The sequence below is a fragment of the Scylla paramamosain genome, chromosome 26 (assembly GCF_035594125.1).
Source record: "Scylla paramamosain isolate STU-SP2022 chromosome 26, ASM3559412v1, whole genome shotgun sequence".
In the NCBI taxonomy this organism is placed as follows: domain Eukaryota; kingdom Metazoa; phylum Arthropoda; class Malacostraca; order Decapoda; family Portunidae; genus Scylla; species Scylla paramamosain.
This window is the reverse complement of record NC_087176.1, coordinates 12,702,838-12,715,538: the sequence shown is the minus strand read 5'-3', so window position 1 is coordinate 12,715,538 and position 12,701 is coordinate 12,702,838.

Here is a 12,701-nt window from a genome sequence, read left to right as displayed (position 1 = left end):
GAATTTCTGCCTAACGATATAAATGAAATGTTAGCCCAAAGCGACAGCGCAAAGTACGGCAGTAGAGATAACGCGGCCACTGGGGATATTATGCATTAAATTGTCCACGTACTCTGCATACTGTTATTAAGGTTCACCAAATATCAGTAATTTAGGGAAGTGTTCGTCACTCCTTAGCGCAAATGTGCTTGGCAGTAAATGTATTAAACGCTGCGTGATACAAGGAATATATCAACATGTGTGAAATACAGTTAATGCCTCCAGTGGTTTGTGGGACGCCTGCTGCTATACATAACAAAGGAATATATCAATAATTATGTATAATGCGATGAATATATATTAAATCATATCAAATGCCTGAGAACACCACAAAATTGTTACGAGTATTCCAAGGTTTGTACTAAAACAAATACATTAAGTGCTGTGTCTGGATGAATATCAATACTACACTACAAAACATGGACTCGTACACCGCGATACACGTGTAAGGTGTGCCCGATAAGAATTCCCGGGGTGCGCTGCCAAAGTTATGTGCAATACTAAGTCACAGAGGTGTCAATATCATGCTTCTTTCTGGAAATCGTTAGGTGGCGGCGTGCTGCACGTCACGAGGCGTCACCGTACGCGACTTGCTTCACCAATCAACAGCCGCTAATGGCTCGGAAATGTACACGAGTCGCTCCGTCAGGATCAATCATTGTTAACGGTGCAGAATTCCGCCGTCAGAAGGTAAAACAGTCGCCAAGCTAAGACGAATTATTTACGATAAATGAGATATAAGATTTAGAAATTGGCCATCAGAGGTTAGGCCACTCGCTAAACTAAATCGAAATGGTTGACGATGAAGAAATTATTACACTTGTAGCTCAGAAATGCTATACAAAATGGTAATTGCGTCATTAAAATAGGTTAAAAACTCACCAGCTGAGGACGGTGTTACACAATAGTTCAGAACGTCGCCACTAGATGACAATACATTCACCGAACAAAATTGAAAACCTGACGATAAAAAAAGACATTATTACATTAACTATTTCAGAAATTCGCTACAATTAGGTAGTTAATTTTCTAAAAACAATTTAAAAGCTCACCAATAGAGGACGGTGCTTTTCATTTTAATGCCACGCGTCAAATGTAGATGGCGTGTCCCTGTGAACACTTCCCTCATGTTTACTTCCACCGCCGTCATTCTCCTGGCTTTCTACAGTGTATCCAAAAAGCAATCACCACGCAACATGAGGTCATCGCACCACTGCAGTCATTATGGCGGGCAGGTAAGCACCCACCGCCATACACCACCCACCACACGACCACCCACGACCACCGCGGCCACCACAATAACCCTCACCGCAAGCACCATTACCGGCACCATTATTCCCTTCATTACACCTCCACTAAATCACACACACACACACACACACACACACACACACACACACACACACGTATACCCCATTCTAAGATCTACAATATCACCATGTACGTAATTTACTTCCGCACATTCCAAGTACACGACAGAAATAAACACTCACACACACACACACACACACACACACCACACACACACACACACCAGAAAAAATAAAAAAGCAGAATCGTTTATCTGTTCGCGAGACAGGATTGGATTCTATTATCGTTCTGGTAATGGAGTTAGACCCTGAATTTGGCTCCGGGAGATCACGAGGCGTAACTTTCATTCCACCGAAGTACTGTTTCCTTGCGACCGACGGAGAATTGAGGAGAGAAACGTGGCCTTATTGGTGGTGTGTGTGTGTGTGTGTGTGTGTGTGTGTGTGTGTGTGTTGTGTGTGTGTGTGTGGTGTGTGTGTGTGTGTGTGTGTGTATTTCCAGACTTCTAAACCCTGATCATTCCAGTTCATCTGAGTTTTCACCTTTAATCTTAGCACAAAAAAAAAAAAACTCCAGCCTTCCAGACACATTTCAGGTGTATCACGGGAATGGAGACAGAATTCAGACAGGTGTGGAAAAGAGAGAACCGCACCTGAATTCTCTCGAGAGCTCCAGGGAAACAGAGAGGATGACCGTGACCACATGAAACCCAACTGACGAGAGACTAGAGAGTAATAGATAAATCAGAGCCTGCGGACATTACAACTTAGACAGCAGTGAATGAATCTTGTATGAGAATGAATTATTAGTATCATGACCTACTCCGGGAATAAAAAATGAATAATGAAGACTCAGGACTTGAATAAAAGAAAGACTGTTATTTTGTATTCAAAAGCGAGAGAGAGAGAGAGAGAGAGAGAGAGAGAGAGAGAGAGAGAGAGAGAGAGAGAGAGAGAGAGAGAGAGAGAGAGAGAGAGAGAGAGAGAGAGAGGGAGAGAGAGAGAGAGCGAGCTAAGGTAGGGTTATTACAGCTATAAATAACCTTGATAATTAATCACCTGCTTTAATAATGCCAGTTATCGTCACGTATTTAGATATTACGATAAATTTAATTGCAAGATACCATTCTTGAAGACACGTCTTAACTGAGAAAGAGAGAGAGAGAGAGAGAGAGAGAGAGAGAGAGAGAGAGAGAGAGAGAGAGAGAGAGAGATGAGAGAGAGAGAGAGAGAGAGAGAGAGAGAGAGAGAGAGAGAGAATAGGTATGAAGAAAGTGCCCGATAAAGCGAAAATATGGATTCATGACAAACAATGGAGTAAGCATGTAAAGGAGGAGGAGGAGGAGGAGGAGGAGGAGGAGGAGGAGGAGGAGGAGGAGGAGGAAAAGAAGTAAAACACTCCTGGATACTATAAACAAATAAATAAATAAATAAATAACACCCACACTCAAAGAAAAGAAGGAAAAAAAAAACAGTCGTAAGACAAAACAAAGAAACCCATGAAAAAAACTACAGAATGGAATATTGACGCACTAAGCAGAAAATTACAATCAATATCCGTCCATTTTCCAGCTAATTCCCCGCCAAGTGAGTCCGGTCAATACTCGCCAAATTAAAGCTTCCAGCAATAAGGTCATCCAGGTATTGACGAAGCACTTTATTCCCTCATAAAAATACACCAGGGTCGTCAACTTAGCACCGCCATAATACTCTCACGTCAGCACCATTAAATAAAACACCTCTCTCTCTCTCTCTCTCTCTCTTCTCTCTCTCTCTCATCTCTCTCTCTCTCTCTCTCTCTCTCTCTCTCTCTCTCTCTCTCTCTCTCTCTCTCTCGATCATATAAGTGTTTCACAGCCTGAAGTATTTTTAGAGCAGCTCAATGTTTTATCATTCCTTCCGTGTAGAAAAATATTATGATTCTTGTCTATTCATTGACAGACGAATATATTTTATCTAATGTTATATGTACGAGTATGTCAAGTGTCAGGGCTTTAAAATGTCACGGAATATCACTTTAACTTTACCTGTGTGTGTGTGTGTGTGTGTGTGTGTGAGAGAGAGAGAGAGAGAGAGAGAGAGAGAGAGAGAGAGAGAGAGAGAGAGAGAGAGAGAGAGAGAGAGAGAGAGAGAGAGAGAGAGAGAGAGAGAGAGAGAGAGAATTAACTAAATAGCTGTTGTAGAAAATTCTAGTTAAAAAATAATTCCCTCTGATACAAGAAAAGACAGAAATGTACAGTGTGCATTGTGTACAGTGTGTGTGTGTGTGTGTGTGTGTGTGTGTGTGTGTGTGTGTGTGTGTGTGTGTGTGTGTGTGTGTGTGTGTGTCGGTCATAAATCCCCCTTACATACGACACGCTGCAACACTCCCGCCACACTGTACAGAGACAAGCACTGCCATAAAAATACGAGAATCACATAATTTCCTCTCGTTGCACCAAACACGCGAGGCCTTTTTTCCTTCAGCACCGTACCAAGGATTTTTTTTTTTTTTTTGTCACGGTAAAAAGCCAAAGTCGAGAAAACAAGATGATTATACCCAAAAATTCTGATTGGGGGTGCAATATTCAATGATCGTGCTACTGTGTATGAATAAAGAAAATTAGGGAAGTGACTGCCAGTTTTAACTTCCGTCATAACAAATAAATTACCATGCACGTCAGTATTCAATACTATTATATAATTATCAAACCTTGTATGGCTGAAGATAATGACAATTCAGTACAAATTGACTGTTAATTAATCTGTCATAACTAATATAACATGTAGGTCAAGTGCAATATTTCTATCATTCCCAAGGTTTCTGTGGTTGTGCAAGGGCAAGGACACGTGGAAATGGTGTATTAAGTTAAATTTTGGGAAAAACTAACATTTGTCAGAATGCGATATCGAGTTTCTGGATACTTCTGCCGCTGTGCCATATGTAGGTCAAATACAATATTTCTATTATTACCGAAGGTTTCTGTGTCTGTGTATGGATAAAGACACGTGGAAATAGACTGCGAGGTTAAATTTTGCTGGAACTAAATTTTTCTGGATATGATATCGAGTGTCTGGATACTTCTGCTGCCGTGCCTGTTGACGGGGACGGACCACCAGAGGGCAGGCAACTCTCGGGGCCGCGTACCAGATGGTGGCGCCTCAAGCCCTAGAAGATTCCACATTAAAGGAAACGATATGCATAGACCCGGAGCGCATTGCCTCGGGCTCCTGCACCGTCATGAAGAGAGGGAAGCTTTACAAAATCTTCAAAGAAAAGATCCCCGAGTACTCCCAATACGGCATGGCGATAGTTAACGAATACTTTCCCAACACAGCTTTCATAGGCAAGCCGATCTACTTCTGCTGTGATAACGAAGTGATCGCCGTCGCTCTTATAGACCCGCGGCAGATTCATAAACAGCATGACGAAAGAGAGTTGAATTCAGTTAAAATCTGGTCTAAAAGGTACAAGGCTTTGAGGAAAACTCAGTACTACGACAAATTTAAGAACCATGAAAACATCGGTGTGGACAAGGATTCCAAAGAGGCTGTGGACAAGATCAGAAGAGCAAAGAGCAACACTGAGGAGGATGGGGACCAGGCACTCATCAAGGCCCTGCAGATTGTTGATGAGATTCGATTCAATGAGTTTAGATGAGCGTCTCAGTAAAGCCAAGATTATAGAAGGAAAGAGATCAGATGTTTGGTAGATAAGGTGATAACTAATTTCTTTTTTCCTCTTTTACATACTATAACATTTCATCCTCTTACATTATTACTAGAAACGTGATTTTTTTTTTTTTTTCGTTTCTATTCCTACATGAAACAGCTAATAATTCTAACTCTCACTCCACACACACACACACACACACACACACACACACACACACACACAGGATTTCACACTGGTTGTTTGCCTGTTTGTCTTTCCTGCAGTGTGTGTGTGTGTGTGTGTGTGTGTGTGTGTGTGTGACATACATGGAGGAATACTGTGTCGGTTGGTATTCACTCCTCGATGCCTCGCTGTCGTTTCCTTTCAGCACGAGACACGCATATCAGCTGAACACATCGAACTGCTGACAAGAAGAATAAGCGTCAACACGTCACCAAAACCAACACGGGGACAGACAAGGCCAACAAGCGAGAGACTAAAAGATCCTGGTCACCGTCACACTCACCGGAAGCTCACCACTGAAGAAGCGTCACATAATGCACGTACAATATTCTGAAACGTTTCTACACCCGCAACGTTCACTACATTCAAAAAGCTCTACTTGAAGTTGCATAGGTGTTTAAGAGTGCTTCTATGGTTCTAGTGACAGATTAATGCGATTTCTACATTAGTGATTATAGAAGCACTCTTGAGAACCGAACTAATCATATAAGTGACATTTTAAAATACTCGTGGTGAGAGAGCAAACCGTTTCAGAATACTTCGATAATTGTACCATTCGACCTGAGATGACAAAGGAAAGTGGTGACGGTAGAATAGTGAGGAAACCATAAATAAGGTGGATAATATGCGTCACGACTAAAAATGAACATAAAAAAGAGGTTATGACACACTGACTCCACTCCCCTCCTCCCCCGCCTCCTCCGCCTCCTCCCAATCCCTCACCATTAGCCCAATCTTCAACCAATCCCTTGTTATAATCTCCACCTGCTTCTCCCGGAGTTCTGAGCTGGTGGGGGATTATACCTGATGTTGTAAAGGATGATGGCGAGGAGAAGCTGGGATGGAAAGTGATTCTTTATTTATCTTCTTATTTTTTGTGAGTTGTGAGGATTGCGGTGGAGGCGGCGGCGTTGGCGGTAGTGGTGGTGGTGGTGGTGGTAAGATCTTTCTTGTGATAGGAATGAAATGTTGTCGTGTGGTGTCGCTTGGTGTGGTAATGGTGGTGAGATGTGGTGGATTAGTGTGGTATGAGATGGTATAACGTGCTGTGGTGCTTGTGATGTAAGATGGAGTGATATTGTTATCAGTGGTGTAATGTAGTGAAGTGGTAATGGTTGTGATGATGGTGTAATGATTCTCTGATGCTGGAGGGATTAAATGGTATGAGCTGGTGTGATGTATGAAAAAATAGTTGTAGTAGTAGTAGTAGTAGTAGTAGTAGTAGTAGTAGTAGTAGTAGTAGTAGTAGTAGAAGTAGTAGTTGTTGTTGTTGTTGTGTAGGTATGAGTTGAGGTAGTGAGTGAAATAAAATTGTATAAAGGAGCGTGGTATTGTGTTGTACTAGTACCAGTGATGGAGTTATGTCGTGGTGTTATCATACAACAATAAATAACTTTTATACTTTTCTATTCCCACATCTTACTCTTCCCCTCTGAAGTGGTGTAGCGTGGCATACTGGTGTGGTGTAGCGGTACAATACTAGTGGTGGTGGAGTTTTGCATACGGTATAACTGAGCAATACTACATAGCACCTATATTTTTCTATTTTTCACTCCTTACTTTTGCTTTGTGTTTACCTCCTGCGGGCCGGAGCTTTTATTACTACAAAACTACAAAGTGGATTGTAGGCGGCAACATTTTTATTGCAGTGCACTCGTTCGCGCCGGAATAAAAAGAAAATATTTGGGTTATGACACTTTCAAAGGACCATATGAATACGCGAAGCATGGCTCTAAATAAAGGGAGCCGCGTGGAGCTCTGTGTTGTAGTGGTGGTGCTGGTGGTGGTTGTTTAAGTAGTAGTAGTAGTAGTAGTAGTAGTAGTAGTAGTAGTAGTAGTAGTAGTAGTAGTAGTAGTAGTGGTGGTGGTGGTGGTGGTAGTAGTAGCAGTAGTAGTAGTAGTAGTAGTAGTAGTAGTAGTAGTAGTAGTAGTAGTAGTAGTAGTAGTAGTAGTGGCAGTAGTGGCAGTAGTACATTAACACAGCAGAAACAGACACAACAGCAGTAATTTTGCAATAAAAATATTCCTGATAATGAAAACAAGAAAATCATGCAAAAAAAAAAAGAAAAAAAGAAAATCACTTCATCTTTACAGAAATAAATCTTACCACCAACAAGGAAAAAAGAATACATGAATAAAACACACACAAAGACCCACAAAACACAGTATAAACACAACCAACACGAACCAACACCACAGAATCACACCCTTCACTCATCCATCACAAAACCAACACAACACACCTTCCTATAGTACCCCAGTTTCACTCCAGTACCTGCCTGGCATCGAACCTTTGATTTACAGCCCCATTACTCCAATCGAAACAGTAAGCCAGCAAACAGGGCAGCAATCTACACTTCATTCAACCATTTCTTCACCGGGACCGTGAGTTGCAATATACACAGCGCTTACAGGCTCGAAAATCCCTTTGTTCCAGGGCCCTATTTCTCCAGCAGGGAACGCCACAGCAATAATTCAAGAGCTTATATAATAATCTATGTATTTATGCAACACCATCACGCAATATTGCAAACCTGAGAGACCGAGACAAGAGGCAAGAGGGAGGAAAGGAGAAGGCAACTAGGTGGAGGAAGTAGAGGAGGAGGAGGAGGAGGAGGAGGAGGAGGAGGAGGAGGAGGAGGAGGAGGAGGAGGAGGAGGAGGAGGAGGAGGAGGAGCAGAAGAAGGAGAAGGATACGTTTAGCATGGAGGAAAGAGTACATTGAAAGGAAGAGAGTGGAAAAGAGGAAAGGGAATATGAATAGAGAGAAGAAAAGAGAGAACAGAAAGAAGGGGGTGAAGGGAGATAAGGGAAGGGATGGAGTGAAATAGAGAGAGAGAGAGAGAGAGAGAGAGAGAGAGAGAGAGAGAGAGAGAGAGAGAGAGAGAGAGAGAGAGAGAGAGAGAGAGAGAGAGAGAGAGAGATAGTAATATACCTACACCTCAATATTCTCTAACTTTAGCTATCTCCGGAACACCTGACAGCACCCACCCTCCCCGTCCCCTCCACCACGCCTGACAGAAACACAAATAATCGACGTAATACACAAGGATCCATGTGTCACGGGCAGAGGTGGCGTCTGTCTAGAACAAAGACACAGTGCCGGAAAAAAATAATAAAAAAAAACACGAAGGAAGACGAAAGTAGGAAAAGGTAATGGAAATTACCCCACACTTTTGAAAGCGTAAAATTCCAGGCAAAATAATAATCCGGACAACAAATGTTACTAGAGATGTTAAATAAAAATAAATAAATAAATAAAAAAGTAAAATAATAAAAAAATCGCTAGTCAGATTCTAAAGTTAGATATCTATGATAAGATTGTTACAAATTTAATTTCAATCTCATTCACTTTAATTTACGATTCACTTACTGCCCTTCGCTTAACCCTTTTACTGCTAGACTTTTTTTTTTTCATAACCATGTACTAGTTTTAAATCCTTATTTTTTTTACTATAACCATTCAGATAGTTGTGTTGCTTAGAAAAATTAAATTAACCTCTCTCTCTCTCTCTCTCTCTCTCTCTCTCTCTCTCTCTCTCTCTCTCTCTCTCTCTCTCTCTCTCTCTCTCTCTCTCTCTCTCTCTCTCTCTCTGCAAACCATTTATTGCAGTGCTCTGAATGTGAACAAATGATAGTCATAGCAGTCATAGCAGTGAAAGGGTTAAATCATGTAGCACATTAGGGATTACTAAGGAGAAAAGGATTAAACCAATCCACTAACACAGCATGAGGGGTGGGAGGACGGGACGCCGCCATGGGGGAGTAACTAAAGCAATAACACAACACATCCATACAGGGCAGAGGCAGGTGGCGGCAGCGTGAACCTAACAAATAATGGTGGGAGTGACGGTGTGGGGGACCAGCCGCATCATTAGTCTCATTACCGCCCTCGTCACCTGCCCGACACACACCTGGGCAGCGGCAAACAGGGTGAGAGGGTGGGAAGAATGGAGGGAGGGAGGAAGGGATAGATGGATGGATGGAGAGAGGGAGAGAGGGATAGAGTAATAAGAGTGATAGTGATAGATGGATGAAGGAGGGATGAATAGAGGGATAGGTGGGTGAGGGAAGGAGAAATGTTTGGTTGGATGGATGAGGGAGAAGAATGGAGAGAGGGAGTAAGGGACAAAGGTATGGATAAATGAAGGAGGGAAGAGCGAAGGGTGCAAGGCAGGGGATGGAGGGATGGGCAAGGAAATGGATGGTTGGATGGATGGATGATGGATGAGGAGGGAGGGAAGGAAAGTAAGGAGGAACAAATGAGTGGATGGATGGAAGGATAAATGAGGGAGAGGGAAGCGTGAATGGAGGGAGGGACACATGGATGGATGGATGGATGGATAAATGAGGGAGTATTAAGTGATAAGGGAGAGGCGAAAATGACAAGTATAAATTAGCTTGAATATAAAATACATGAATATCAAATGACACGAGGGATTATAGGAAAATTACACCGATCCTATGAAACAAAATGAACACATAAAATCAACATAAACAAAACTTGACGGCATGCATCGAAACTTCAAATTATAAAACAAAACTAAACTTCTGCCACCAAAGTTTATAATATTTTTTCCAGCAACGTTATCTTCGAGGCAAATACTAATTATTGAGGTGCATTTCGCAGGTAAAACAAAAAGCATTTCGCAAACTACAACAACGTCTCGGAACACACACCCGTATTGATCAAAGATACGAAACAAACTGAAGGAGGAACACGAGAGGAGATAAAAGATTGCTGCATTCGCAAGGCGCATGAAAGAGAGCGAAATGTGGGGAAGAGGAGGACGAGGAAGATGAGTGCAGGAAGATGGAAGGAATATAAAGGCCGCGTAAGAGGAAGAGGAGGAGGAGGAGGAGGAGGAGGAGGAGGAGGAGGAGGAGGAGGAGGAGGAGAGCTCAAGTACAAATGGAAGCAGAGAATGAGTGTATAGAAAGAAAAAAACAGCAACAAATTCTTGGAAAGGGAAAACCGTATGATGATTGAGAGAGAGAGAGAGAGAGAGAGAGAGAGAGAGAGAGAGAGAGAGAGAGAGAGAGAGAGAGAGAGAGAGAGAGAGAGAGACTGCCTGGTGGTCTAGCCACTGACCAGAACCACAATTATGTCTTCTCTCTCTCTCTCTCTCTCTCTCTCTCTCTCTCTCTCTCTCTCTCTCTCTCTCTCTCTCTCTCTGCTACCCAGCCATGTCGAAACACAAATACGTAGAACTGACAGTATGAGGATATACTGTCTGTGTGTGTGTGTGTGTGTGTGTGTGTGTGTGTGTGTGTGTGTGTGTGTGTGTGTGTGTGTGTGTGCGCGCGCGCGCGTGTGTGCGTGTGCGTGTGTGTGTGTGTGTGTGCTACCCATACGACTGACTATAAATACCACCACATCCGTCCTTATCTCTTACACTTGACTCACTCACTCATTCACCCACACCCACATCCACACACACACACACACACACACACACACACACACACACACACACACACACACACATTTCCTCGCTCGCTGACAAACAAACAAGCCACGACATCCTTTATCACAAACACCACGAAAACTTAAAAAAAAAAAACACAGGAAAAAAACATGAAAGTACTACACCACACACACACACACACAAAGCACCCTATTCTTACACAAACAAACACTAGACAAAGGAGAGAGTCCAACAAAAAAGTGAAAAAAAACAAATTTGGTTTAGAATACGAAGAACTCCATATTCTAAGCCCCCATATAATCATCACCCTTCCCGTCTCCCCGTCACACGCCACGTCACGTCACGCCACCACGTCATCACCTCGTCACCTCAGCGTCACCCGTCACTTAGCCGTCACCCTCGAATGGCTGCTGGTTCAATACAGTCACATTCCACACGGAGTTTCGAGGCTTTGTCTAGTAACACTGCGTCACGGGAAGGAAAGCACAAGGGAACGCAAAGGATGAACAAATATTAGTACAGGTTTGGTCCTCACGAAGATGTTTGGGATGAGAAGCTAAGGAAAGATGGAATGAATGTACGCGTGTGTAGGAAGGAAGGAAGGAAGGAAGGAAGGAAAGAAGGATAGGAAAAAGGAAGAAAGAAAGGAAATAAGAAATGATGAAAGAAAACAGAAAATAGGAAGGATGAAAGAAAAAAATAGGGACACAGAGAGAGAGAGAGAGAGAGAGAGAGAGAGAGAGAGAGAGAGAGAGAGAGAGAGAGAGAGAGAGAGAGAGAGAGAGAGTGTCACGTAGATAGATGGACAGAAGATAGAGACAAAGTGACCTAATTTTTCATCATCATCATTATACTTGTACATCACGGGAATTATGAACGTTCAGGAAAAAAATAACACGGGGAAAACGCCGGGAAAAATCCTTGCTAGCAGAATAAAAGTCAATAAATCAGGGCAACATTCCCATAATTTCCGTGAGAGAGGAAAAAAAGAGGTGAGAATTAGTTCATGAAATTCACAGGATATTAAAGTCTCTCTCTCTCTCTCTCTCTCTCTCTCTCTCTCTCTCTCTCTCTCTCTCTCTCTCTCTCTCTCTCTCTCTGATAAAAATGTAACATTGTGATTTTAAAAGAAAGAACAAAAAATAAATAAAATAAGTAAAAATACATAATGATACATGGATAGTAAAAGTTAATAAATATATAGATATCCAAACAGATAAATAAAATAAGTAATAATAAATGGCCTAGTTTATTTCCCAGAATTCTCAGAACAGGAACAAAACAAGTTGCAACTCGTATATACGTCAGCCGAGACCTGAACATATATCTCTTGCAAAAATAACCCCAAACTAAAATCTCTCTCTCTCTCTCTCTCTCTCTCTCTCTCTCTCTCTCTCTCTCTCTCTCTCTCTCTCTCTCTCTCTCTCTCTCTCTCCCCTTACTTTCTTGCTTTTCTTCCCTTTTCTTTTTCTTTCCTATTTCTTTCTTTCTTTCTTCCATTCTCTCTCTCTCTCTCTCTCTCTCTCTCTCTCTCTCTCTCTCTCTCTCTCTCTCTCTCTCTCTCTCTCTCTCTCTCTCCCTTACTTTCTTGCTTTTCTTCCCTTTTCTTTTTCTTTCCTCTCTCTCTCTCTCTCTCTCTCTCTCTCTCTCTCTCTCTCTCTCTCTCTCTCTCTCTCTCTCTCTCTCTCTCTCTCTCCTTACTTTCTTGCTTTTCTTCCCTTTTCTTTTTTCTTTCCTCTCTCTCTCTCTCTCTCTCTCTCTCTCTCTCTCTCTCTCTCTCTCTCTCTCTCTCTCTCTCTCTCTCTCTCTCTCTCTCTCTCTCCCCTTACTTTCTTGCTTTTCTTCCCTTTTCTTTTTCTTTCCTCTCTCTCTCTCTCTCTCTCTCTCTCTCTCTCTCTCTCTCTCTCTCTCTCTCTCTCTCTCTCTCTCTCTCTCTCTCTCTCTCTCTCTCTCTCTCTCTCTCTCTCTCTCTCTCTGAGGTGAAGAAAACTTTCAAATTTACAAAGGAAAGAAACAAACCAGCACCAACATCATCACCACCGACAT